At 51.4% G+C, this 9644-nt stretch overlaps 1 protein-coding gene across 1 annotated transcript in view; it reads left to right on the top strand.

Moving 5' to 3' along the window:
* Positions 1-5550: 5550 nt before the first annotated feature.
* Positions 5551-9644, top strand: part of SLC25A22 (solute carrier family 25 member 22) — a 52432-nt gene continuing 48338 nt past the window's right edge. Inside the window, exon 1 of the mRNA XM_083863232.1 lies at positions 5551-5607. The gene's annotated coding sequence lies outside the window, so the exon portion shown is untranslated. The remainder of the gene's footprint in view (positions 5608-9644) is intronic.

The raw sequence follows: 9644 nt of genomic DNA, 5'->3' as shown, positions 1-9644 counted from the left end.
ATAAAGTTGGGCAGGTTTGATTAAACTAACAGGACATGAAAGCTTATGGGATTGTCTGCAGACATTTAGTGAGTGACTTGGGAAAAGAGCAAGATAATATTCATCATCTCTTAGCTGCCAAGCTGTCCTAGGTTTCCATGCTTCTACAACCCTGCCAGCCCTCTGCTTGAAGCAGCAAGGGTAAAGCTTGGAATTTCTAAAAGACTCCTCAAATAGCTTAAGAAATTATTTGAGTTTTCCATCTTAATGCACGAAACATTTTTCCTGATCAAAAGAAGTACCAGAGTGTGGCAGGCCCACTTGTGGGACAGTTCCAAGGCAGCAGCAAGAACTTAAAGCTTTGGGTATGAACAGGATCACACAGTGATCTGAGTAACTCTAGATGTGTCCTAGCCACACTGTCTCTGCCAGGTTCTGCCACAGGCCAGATCTGGTCTTCTGGTGGTGTCCAGCATCACCAGGTTTAGAAACAGCAAATCTGCATGTCCAGAGGAGAGTGGGACTTTTGCAGAGGGTGGCTGCAGCCCTATGGAGTCACCCATCTCTCCCTATCATGTAAAGAAGAGACCTGGCTGATGAGCCTGTCTGGTTAGGCTTCTAATTCTGCTTTGTTGGGCTGATGAGAGAAGATTTAGATTACATTGAGAAGTAGGACAGGAAAGCTGGATGAGGGAGGTAGTAACAGGATAGCCAGGAGAGGACATGAGCTTAGGTATGAATTTTCACCTTCCTGCTTCTTCAGCCACGTCTTCAGAAGATTTTACTTTCTCTGGAAGCAGCAATGGTTCAGGACAAATATTTTAATTTTTTTTCCCTCCAGATTGGATAAGAATTGAAATCCTTGTGGTTCTTAGCATCTCCCCAAGGCCAGAGCTGAGAACAAACATTGTTTGTCATATTGATCATAGCTGCTCCCTCTCAACATTGCAAGTTTCTGTCTCCTGGTGTCTGCACAACCTTCATGTGTTGCAGGAGCATCAGATTGAGTGACAGTCCTGGTGAGGCTTTTATCCTGGTGCATTGGAAAAAGCAAGAAAATACAGTGTCTCTCCCTCAAAAATCCCCACAACAGATGATTTGGTGAGGCTTTCATCCTGATGCATTGAAAGGAGCAAGAACACATGGTGTCTCCCCCTCAAAAGTCCCTTACAAGAGATTATTTCTTTGCAGTCTGGGCAGAGTAAAGAAAATCCTGCTGCTCAAACAGGCTATTTTGTGACAACTGCTGTGCACGAATGATGGCTGGAAGGCAGAGGCAATCACAAATGGATCCATCAGCTTTTTGGGGTCCTAAAATAACATGGCCCTGGAGGGGCTGGCTGCAGCTCTTGGTGAGGTGGCAAGCCTGAGAATTGTGACTCTGAGGTCCAGCTGTCTCACCCATGCCAGGTGTCCTCAGCATCCACTTCACCCTCCATCCTGGCAGCACAGAGTCATCTCACCTTCCTGCTCCCCAAGAAACAGCCATGGAGGCTACTGCCAGTGCAGATTCCTCACAGCAGATTGTCAGCTGCTGAAAGGAGAGATGAACAAATGAGCTGTGCAGGGCAAGGAATACTGTAAAATTCTGGAGCAAACTGCATTCTTTGGCACCCATCTGCACTCTTGGGCCATACATACAGGGGAAAAGAGTGATCAGTGCCCCATAAATCTGATGCCACCTCAGCATGGGAACAGATGCATATGGTGGGATGCTGTTGGTCATTCTCCCCAAGTTCTCAGCAGGGGGGACGCCCTGCTGAAAGGCTCCCAGGGCAATGGGTGGCTGCAGCTGCAGGCTCCCTGCCAACAGCTATGCCCAGAGTGGGATCTGGAGGCCGATCTCACAGCCAAGACAGCGCCATTCATCGGCACTCAATAAACAAAAGTGCTTTGCTGTTCTGTCCGGGAGATAAGCAGGGAGGGCATGAGAGGGCTTTCCCTTGTGCTGTCTGTGCTGAACGTGGGAGCCTGTGTTGGCTGCCAAAGGAGCTGAGGCACTGCTGCTGTGGCACATGCTGCAGACAGGCAGAGAACGGGGCTGCTGGGTGTCAGCAAGCCCCGAGGCTGGAGCCTCACGGGTACAGGGCACTCTGAGATGTTGGTGCTTACTGGAAGCTGCCAGCCCTGCAGAACGTGTTGCAGGAGCTGGGCCACTGTTTAAGCCAGGGTCAACCCAGCTGCTCTAAAAGTCACTTTAAAAGAGGGAGAAAATTCTAGCAGCGTTTATTATTATTTTTTTTTTTACACGCTTGTGTTCTTTGAGCCTCAGGGACTTTATTCCCACTAATTGTTCAGCATTTGAATCAAATAGCTGCTAAGAAGATGTCTGCAGCCTCTTTTCAAGGAATAATAGCCAGAGAGGACAGACAGACCAGGTATACTGGGTTCACCAGTGTGGTGTTGCAGCTTGAGCTTTTGGGGACAACAGAGCTGTGTTTGGGGTTAAGTTGTCCCCTTCTCACACTCTCCAGCTGCATCCACATCCTCTCTCGCTTCTGTAATGTCAAGTATCTGTGCAGAAAATGAAACCAGACCTGCTGGGTCAGTGGTTTCTGGGTGCTTCCTGTCATCCGAGCTGATGGCCAGCTGTGAATCTGTTCATTTTACTCATTCTGTTTAATTATGCCCTGGATGGCTCCCCTAACACCTCTGTGCTTTTACCTTTGGCAACACATCCTGTGGTCTCAATGGAGAACAAGATCAGGCTTGGCTGGGATTGATTTTTCCAGAAAATGATGTTGACTGGTGCTAATTACATTACTGCCTCTTCAATATTTATCAGTTAAATTGTCTCTGAAAATCAGTGCTCTGAAAATCACGCCCAGAATGGCCACCAGCCCATGGGAGCAGTGACCAAACTTGCCCAATTTTACTTTTTTAAGCGTTGGTTTAATAACCACACTCATCAGGCACTTGGGGATTTCACTGGCAGTCCACAATTTATTGAAACAGAAAACAATACAAATGAGGAAGGAAACTGAAAAGCGAAACCTCGTGAAAGCCTCTTTCTTTGCAGCAGACTGAACTCGACCCATGTCCTTGTAGGGCTGATCCAGCCCACGGCCCCTCTGAGAGACAGGCTGAAATCAGTGCAGGATTTTGAGACTCACACAGGACAAGCTTTGTGACGAACCAAGCACAGACCTGGTATCAAGCTCCCCTGCACACCATGATCACAACAATGTTGCCTTGTACAGGAGATCCTGAGCTGTGCTCTTCACCTTGAATCAGACACAGATAGTGCTGCTTTTGAAGCTCCATTTTGTACCAAACAGTTTTAAATCTCTTTTGTGTCTGTCAGGAGAAAAAAATTTATGTCTGAAAGCAGAAGAAACCTTGACAACCTGGCACTCACTGAATGCGAACTTTCTTCCTCTGCTTCCTTTTTTTATCCCCTCTCTTAAAGGCAGCCGGAAGAAACGGGTCCTTTGTGCCATGCAGGTTACAAAGAGCAGTTGTTCTTATGCAGCAGAACCAAAAATAAAAATGTGTGATTGCAGTCCTCCCGAGATGCAGCACAAAGATGGACAGTGTTAACCTCTTCTTTGCCGGGGGATGGTAATGTCCTGCCAGCACATCTATGCTGTGATAAACAGTAACATCTATACCGCAAGCCACCCTGAGTTCAGTTTAGCTTTTGACTGAGAGGGTACAGCACAGTGAAACCCGCCTTTACAAAACAGGGTGGAGTGGGAATATGCCACAACCAAGGAAAGGGGTGGGAAGCAGTTTTGCAGCTGGGGAGTGAGAAAACCACAACTCCCCCACACTGTTTCACAGTTCTTCAAACTGGGAATTCCTGCAGCAGTGCCCACCACAGCAGCCTGCCTGCAACCTAGGCCTTGCTGCCTGTTTTTCCAAGGACTGTGGGGGTTGGATAGACTATTCTGGCATCTCCCTGCCCACTGCACTTGCATTTTTCTCTTGTGCTGGATGCTTATCCAATATACATCATAGCACACGGGTCTCCTTCCTTGGTCTCCTCCATCACCCTTCTGGAGGGAGATTTCCACCTCCTGTGCTGTATCTTCTCATGCTTTCCTCAGCCCAGTGCATGAGAAAAGCTGATCCCCTTTTCACCTATTTCCAACTCATTAGCATTGGCTTCTGATGCTTCACTGGCCTCTGGTTTACATCTTCTCACCTTGGGTTCCAGATCCCTGACTGTGATAACAAGCTCCTCTTCTTTTCAGGTGTGTGAACAACTGTGATGTTTCTGGGCTGTTCATCACGACTCCATATAATTGTCACTTCTCCTGTGTAAACAATGTCCTCATTAGCCCTACACACTCCTGGGAGCATCCTTGTAGGCACTCTTTTCTAGTCACCTCTGATTCATTGCACAGGATAACTGTGCACTGATGCTCTGCCAGCTTCCATGGGCCCTTGGTACAGAGCTGGTAATCCCACAGTCATCTAGGGCCTGGTGTATGTGAGCAATGAGGGAAGCTCTTAGAGGTGTATTCCCCTGGAGATCTTCCCCTCTCTCCCTGGTGGTATCACACCTGTGGATGTCACAGAATCACAGAATGGTTTGGGTTGGAAGAGACTTTAAAGATCATCTCATTCTAACCTCCTCTAGTGGACACCTTTCACTAGACCAGGTTACTCAGAGTCCCATCCAGCCTGGCCTTTAATACTGCTGGGGATGGGGCATCCACAGCTTCTCTGGGTAACCTTTTCCAGTGCCTCACCACCCTCACTCCAAGGAACTTGGTCATCTCAAGAGGCACAGAGATCTGTTTGGCTGCTGCTGTCCTCCTCGCCTTCATGCTTAATTTCCAAGGCCTGATGAAAAGGTCCCTGTGGATGTTTTGTCCCAGCAAGGACTTAGGTCCCATAACACTCCTGAGAACCCCAGGTCCACAGTGGAGTCTGTTAACCCCAAAAATCACTGTCTGCCAGTGGTGTGGTGGCTTTCCTGAGGGGCAGCAGGCAGCACAGCATGGTGGCACAATGGACACAGAGGCCTGGCTGGTACTCTGAAGGGAATGACAGAATCACAGAATGAGCTGAGTCGGAATGGACCCACAAGGATCACCAAATCCAACTGCTGTCCCTGCACAGGACATCCCCTGGTGTCACACCCTGTGCCAGAGAGCAGTGTCCAAACGCTCCTTGTGCTCTGTCAGCCTTGGTGCTGTGACCCCTTCCCTGGGGACCCTGTTCCGGTGCCCAACCACCCTCTGGGCAAAGAGCCTTTTCCTAATGCCCAACCCAAACCTGCCCTGACACACTGCAGGCCGTTCCCCCGGGTGCAGATGACACACTTATCATTTCTCCCCGCTGTCGCTGGCCCGTGTCCCGCCGTGCGCCGCCCCTCAGGATGGCTGTGGGGGCCGGGGGTGCTGGGGCACGGCGGGCAGGCCCGGCACCCCGCTCCCGGCCACCCGGGGGTGCTGGGGCACGGCGGGCAGGCCCGGCACCCCGCTCCCGGCCACCCGGGGAGGCGGCGGCGGTCCCTGGGTTGCCATGGGGACGCCCCGGCGGGGAGGGACCGGCGGTGGTTCCTGCCCGAGCGCGGCCGGAGGGGGCAGAGCTGAGCCGGGCCGGGCCGCGCCGCGCCAGCCGCTCCGCACCCCGCGCCGCACCGTCCCCGGCCCCGGCGGGAGCCGCCGCCGCCCGGTAAGTGCGGGCACGGCCCTTCCCGAGCCCTCCCGAGGGGTCCCGGCACCCCTCCTGCCGCCGGGATGCGGCTCTTTTACCCCGGCCTGGCTCCCGCTCCCCCGGCCCCGGCGGCGCTGCCCCGGCCCCCCATCGCAGGGTGTGCCGGCCGCCCTTCCCGCGCCCCGGGCCCTGCAGGGCCCTCTCCCCGCCCCGGGGGCTGCGGGCTCCCCGTGTGCCCTCCCTCGCCCCTCTCCCCGGAGCCGCGGGATCGCCTTTCCCGCCGCCGCTTCCCCTCCTCATCCTGAGGGATTTCCCGGCCGCTCCCCTCCTCCCCGGGCTGGTCCCTCTGCCCGTGTGGGGCCCGGGCTGATCCCCCCTGCCCTGGTGCGGGGCTTGCCCTTGCCCTGGTGCGGGGCTTGCCCTGGTGCGGGGCTTGCCCTTGCCCTGGCGCGGGGGCTGCGCCTTCCCCTGCCCTGCCCGCGCCGGGAAACCGCGGGTGACACGTGTGCGCCTCCGCCGAGCCCTCCGGTGCCCCGGAGCCGCAGCTTTTTGTATCGAAAGCGATTGCCGAGTTTCTCCGGGCTTCTGATTTCTGGGGCGATTCGTAGGAGGTTCCCTGAGCGCCCCGGTGGCAGCGCAGGTCCCGCATCTAAGCCCCTCTGAGCTCCTTCCAGACTCTCCTAAGCCAGATCCTGCCTCTCTGAGGTAGGTCAAGGTTATTGTGCTCTTCACGCAGTGGATGGGGAAAGTGGGAATGTGGACAGACTGTGGGATTTCCTCAAGGTCACCCTGGGAATTGGACCCCAAGCATCCTCTCTCTTTCTGCACCCTCTGCAGCTGCTGGGTGAGGGTGAAGTTGTAGAAATCGGATTTTCCGGTGACCCAGCCTCTTTCCTGCAAGGCTTCTTAGCTTTTAGTTTATACACCTTGCCAGGTGTCAGCTGGATCCCAGCTGTATTTATTTGGCCTAATGTCTTTTAACTATTAGATATTTACAGTTAAATAGTGAGTGTTTTTACTGTAGTATGTTAATCTCTGAGAGTCTTGCTACTGGTAAGATCTGACTTGGTGGTGCTGCTGCTGCTGCTGTTGGGATGGTATCTGCAGTGATTTTGATCACTGCAAGTAACTGTGGCTTTGCTTCTCAAGAACTCACTTCTTGGCAGTGCCAAGTGAAAGGCAGCTGAACTAGAGTGGCACTGATAACCATGTATCGTGTGGGACTGGGGTGCTGGTTATTTTTTATCCTCCGCTTCTGTCTTGCTTTGCAGGCTGTTATAAACAAAGGAGTAGGCAAGGTTTAATAGGAGGAGTTCCTCTAACCTCTTCCTCTGAAAATAAACACCAGGATTTAATGAGGCTCTACCCCTCTGATTGTCTTGCCTGTAGGATTTTTGACTGCGTGCTACTACTTGTAGTTGTTCATACAGGTGCAGTTTTTCTCCTGGTGCTGGTGCTGTGCCCTTGGGCTGGTCTGTTCACCGAGTGCCTGTCGTAGTAAGGAGCGTTATGTTTTGAGGGTGCTGGCGACCTGTGGCACAGATGGATGGCTGAGATGGAAAAGGGATCAAATGTACGTTGTAAACCGGAGCCCTGCTCTGCTCTGAAGGAAAGTCTGCAGTCCTGTTTGATGCCCAGCAATCTTGTTAATGTCTTACTAGGATGCCAGAGCTGTTGAGCATCTCCCTGCTGCTGTTTTAGGAAGGGGTAATGTGCTGTATTAAGTTACTAGAAGGTAGAAATCACTGACAGCCTGTCAAGGCCATTTGCTCCCCTTTTCCTGACAAGATTTAAATTAGTGGGGCAGATGGGGGAAATACCTAACTGGCTGGCCAAGGTGACAGCAGCATGTCCATGTGGAAGCAGTCCCCTGCTCGCTTGTGCGTCATGTTTTGTCTTATAGGTCTCTGGAAGGGCAAAGGTGTGATGGGAAGAAGGGACAGAGGCACAGTGCCTGGTGGTTGGTGTGCCTTGAAACCTGGGAGCACAGGACTTGGAGCTGTGTTCTGATAAGGGAAATTTGGGGAAAGTCTTGCTTAGAAGCTCTAAGCATTTCATGTGACTATACAGCTGTTCTTGCGTAACTGTTGTCATTCTGAGAATTGTGAAATAGTAGGAGGGAGACATTTCCCAGAGCAGAGTAGTTGTGTTTCCAGGTGAGTAAATGTTGTGCTGTGTTTAGAGTAAAATCTGTGTTTAGAGCCAACATCTCTGACCAGGGGCCCAGTTCTGCAGATTCCCGTGAGAACAGCTTTTCCTTGAAGGTTAAAGGCCAATCTAGGGAACATCATTGTTGCAGAGTGTGTGATGACCATGCAATGCTGTGAAAATAGTTAAATGTCTTTGGCACTTCTTGAGGAATACACCCAGTGTTGATAGCTGGGTGTGCAGCTGCAGCGTGAACTGCAGGTTGTGCCCTGCATGGGGGAAGTGTCAGGAGCCCCAGGAAAGGGGCTGTGACCTGGTGCTGACCCTTTGGACAGCAAAGAGCACAGGGATACAGCAGGAGCTGATGACTCAGCAGGAAGACCCCAGACTGTCTGGGTGCACAAACTGTAAGAGTATAAAAGCCCAGGAATGCTTTTGTTAGGGAACCCTCCCCGGAGGCACCAGGTCAAGCTGGTTTTGTGTCATTGCACTACGATTAAATTGAAGGATCCAGACATCTGAGACTGCTGTGGGAAACGCAGGGCTGAGCCAGTAAGGAAACCCTGTCTGACTGTGTGAGTGTGGGATGTACAGGGAGCCAAAAGGGCCACCCATGGGATCACTGGAGCCATCTGCTGTGAAGGGACTTTGGTCCCAGCAGTGAAAGTCTTGGGAGAGTGTGACTGACAGTGGCTCCTGTGTGGTCAGACAGGAGAGTTTCTTTAACACACTCTGGGTTTTATCTGAATAATCTGCAGTCAGGAGGCTGTAACATGGGTGACTGATGAGTTGTTCCTTCTTCCTCAGCAAGGAGTGCCTACCTGGGTGTAGAGTAAGGATGCATGGTCTCCATCCCTGGTCCTCCAAAGGGTCAGCCCTTGGGTTTGCTGCTGGGCTGGCAGTTACTTGCTCTACAGATGCTGGCAAGCCTCTGGACTCTCAACCCACTGTGGAAATAAAATGCCCCTGGAGGGTAATTTCCAGATTCACAGTAGCTACGGGAAGGTGGGATGTCCTTGTGAAGTCTGAGAGATGAAAGGCTTGTGCAGTGGGAATAAAAGTTTAGCAGCACTGACCATAACTGCAGAAGTCCCCTGGTGCTGGCTAGCAGCAGGTCTTCCTTGTTCCACATGATGCTTGTTTTTGTCACTTGATCCCTGGTCTCATTTGCAGGCTGGGAACTGCAAATATTTTACACTGCCAACTTTCCAGTGCCAGCAAGATGTCTTACACAGGGTGTATCTCTTAATGGGCTGGGTTTATCTGCCTAAAATCACATTGTTCTGTCAGAATGACATAAAAGAGCTTTGAACTAAGCCCTAAGGGGAAAGGAAAAGGGTTTGAAAAATGCAAAATATTTTTGTTCCGTTGTTAGGAGAGCCTGAGCTGGGGAGATGATGTTGAACCAAACCAGGTTTGGAATGGGTGGGACAAATGATCCTGAATGCTGCAGTTCATGTGTGTTAAGATAGGACACTAATGCCCTGTGAAGGAGTTTCTACAGTTTCCCCTTTTCTGGGCTGTTTCAGAACAGAGAGGTATTTCTTCCTAAGCCTGCCTTCTGCCTGGCCTTACTTTTTCATAATGGTTCCCATGTTGTTTTGTTCTGTTGGGTTTTTTTCTTTGTTTTTCTTCAGAATGACATTTCTACACAGCTGATGGCCCAGCAGTGGTGTCCCAGAGCTGAGCACCTTCACACTTTAATGGAGTAAGTTGATACAGCTCTGGCAGACAGTGAAGCAAATTTAGTTTGCACCAGCTGAGTTTGAGCATCATGTTGGAACCCTCAAGCAACAGGAAGAGTCTGGTCCCACAGCCTGTTTAGCCTGTCACTTACAAGTTTGTTAATGTCCTGTTAGGCTTCCAGCTGGACATGTCTTTCTCCCAGCTGCCTCTGCTCTCCTGTT

Source organism: Zosterops lateralis (genome assembly GCF_965231275.1).
Source record: "Zosterops lateralis genome assembly, chromosome: 6".
In the NCBI taxonomy this organism is placed as follows: domain Eukaryota; kingdom Metazoa; phylum Chordata; class Aves; order Passeriformes; family Zosteropidae; genus Zosterops; species Zosterops lateralis.
Note: the sequence above shows the minus strand (reverse complement) of the source record. Positions and strands in the feature narration are given on the sequence as shown.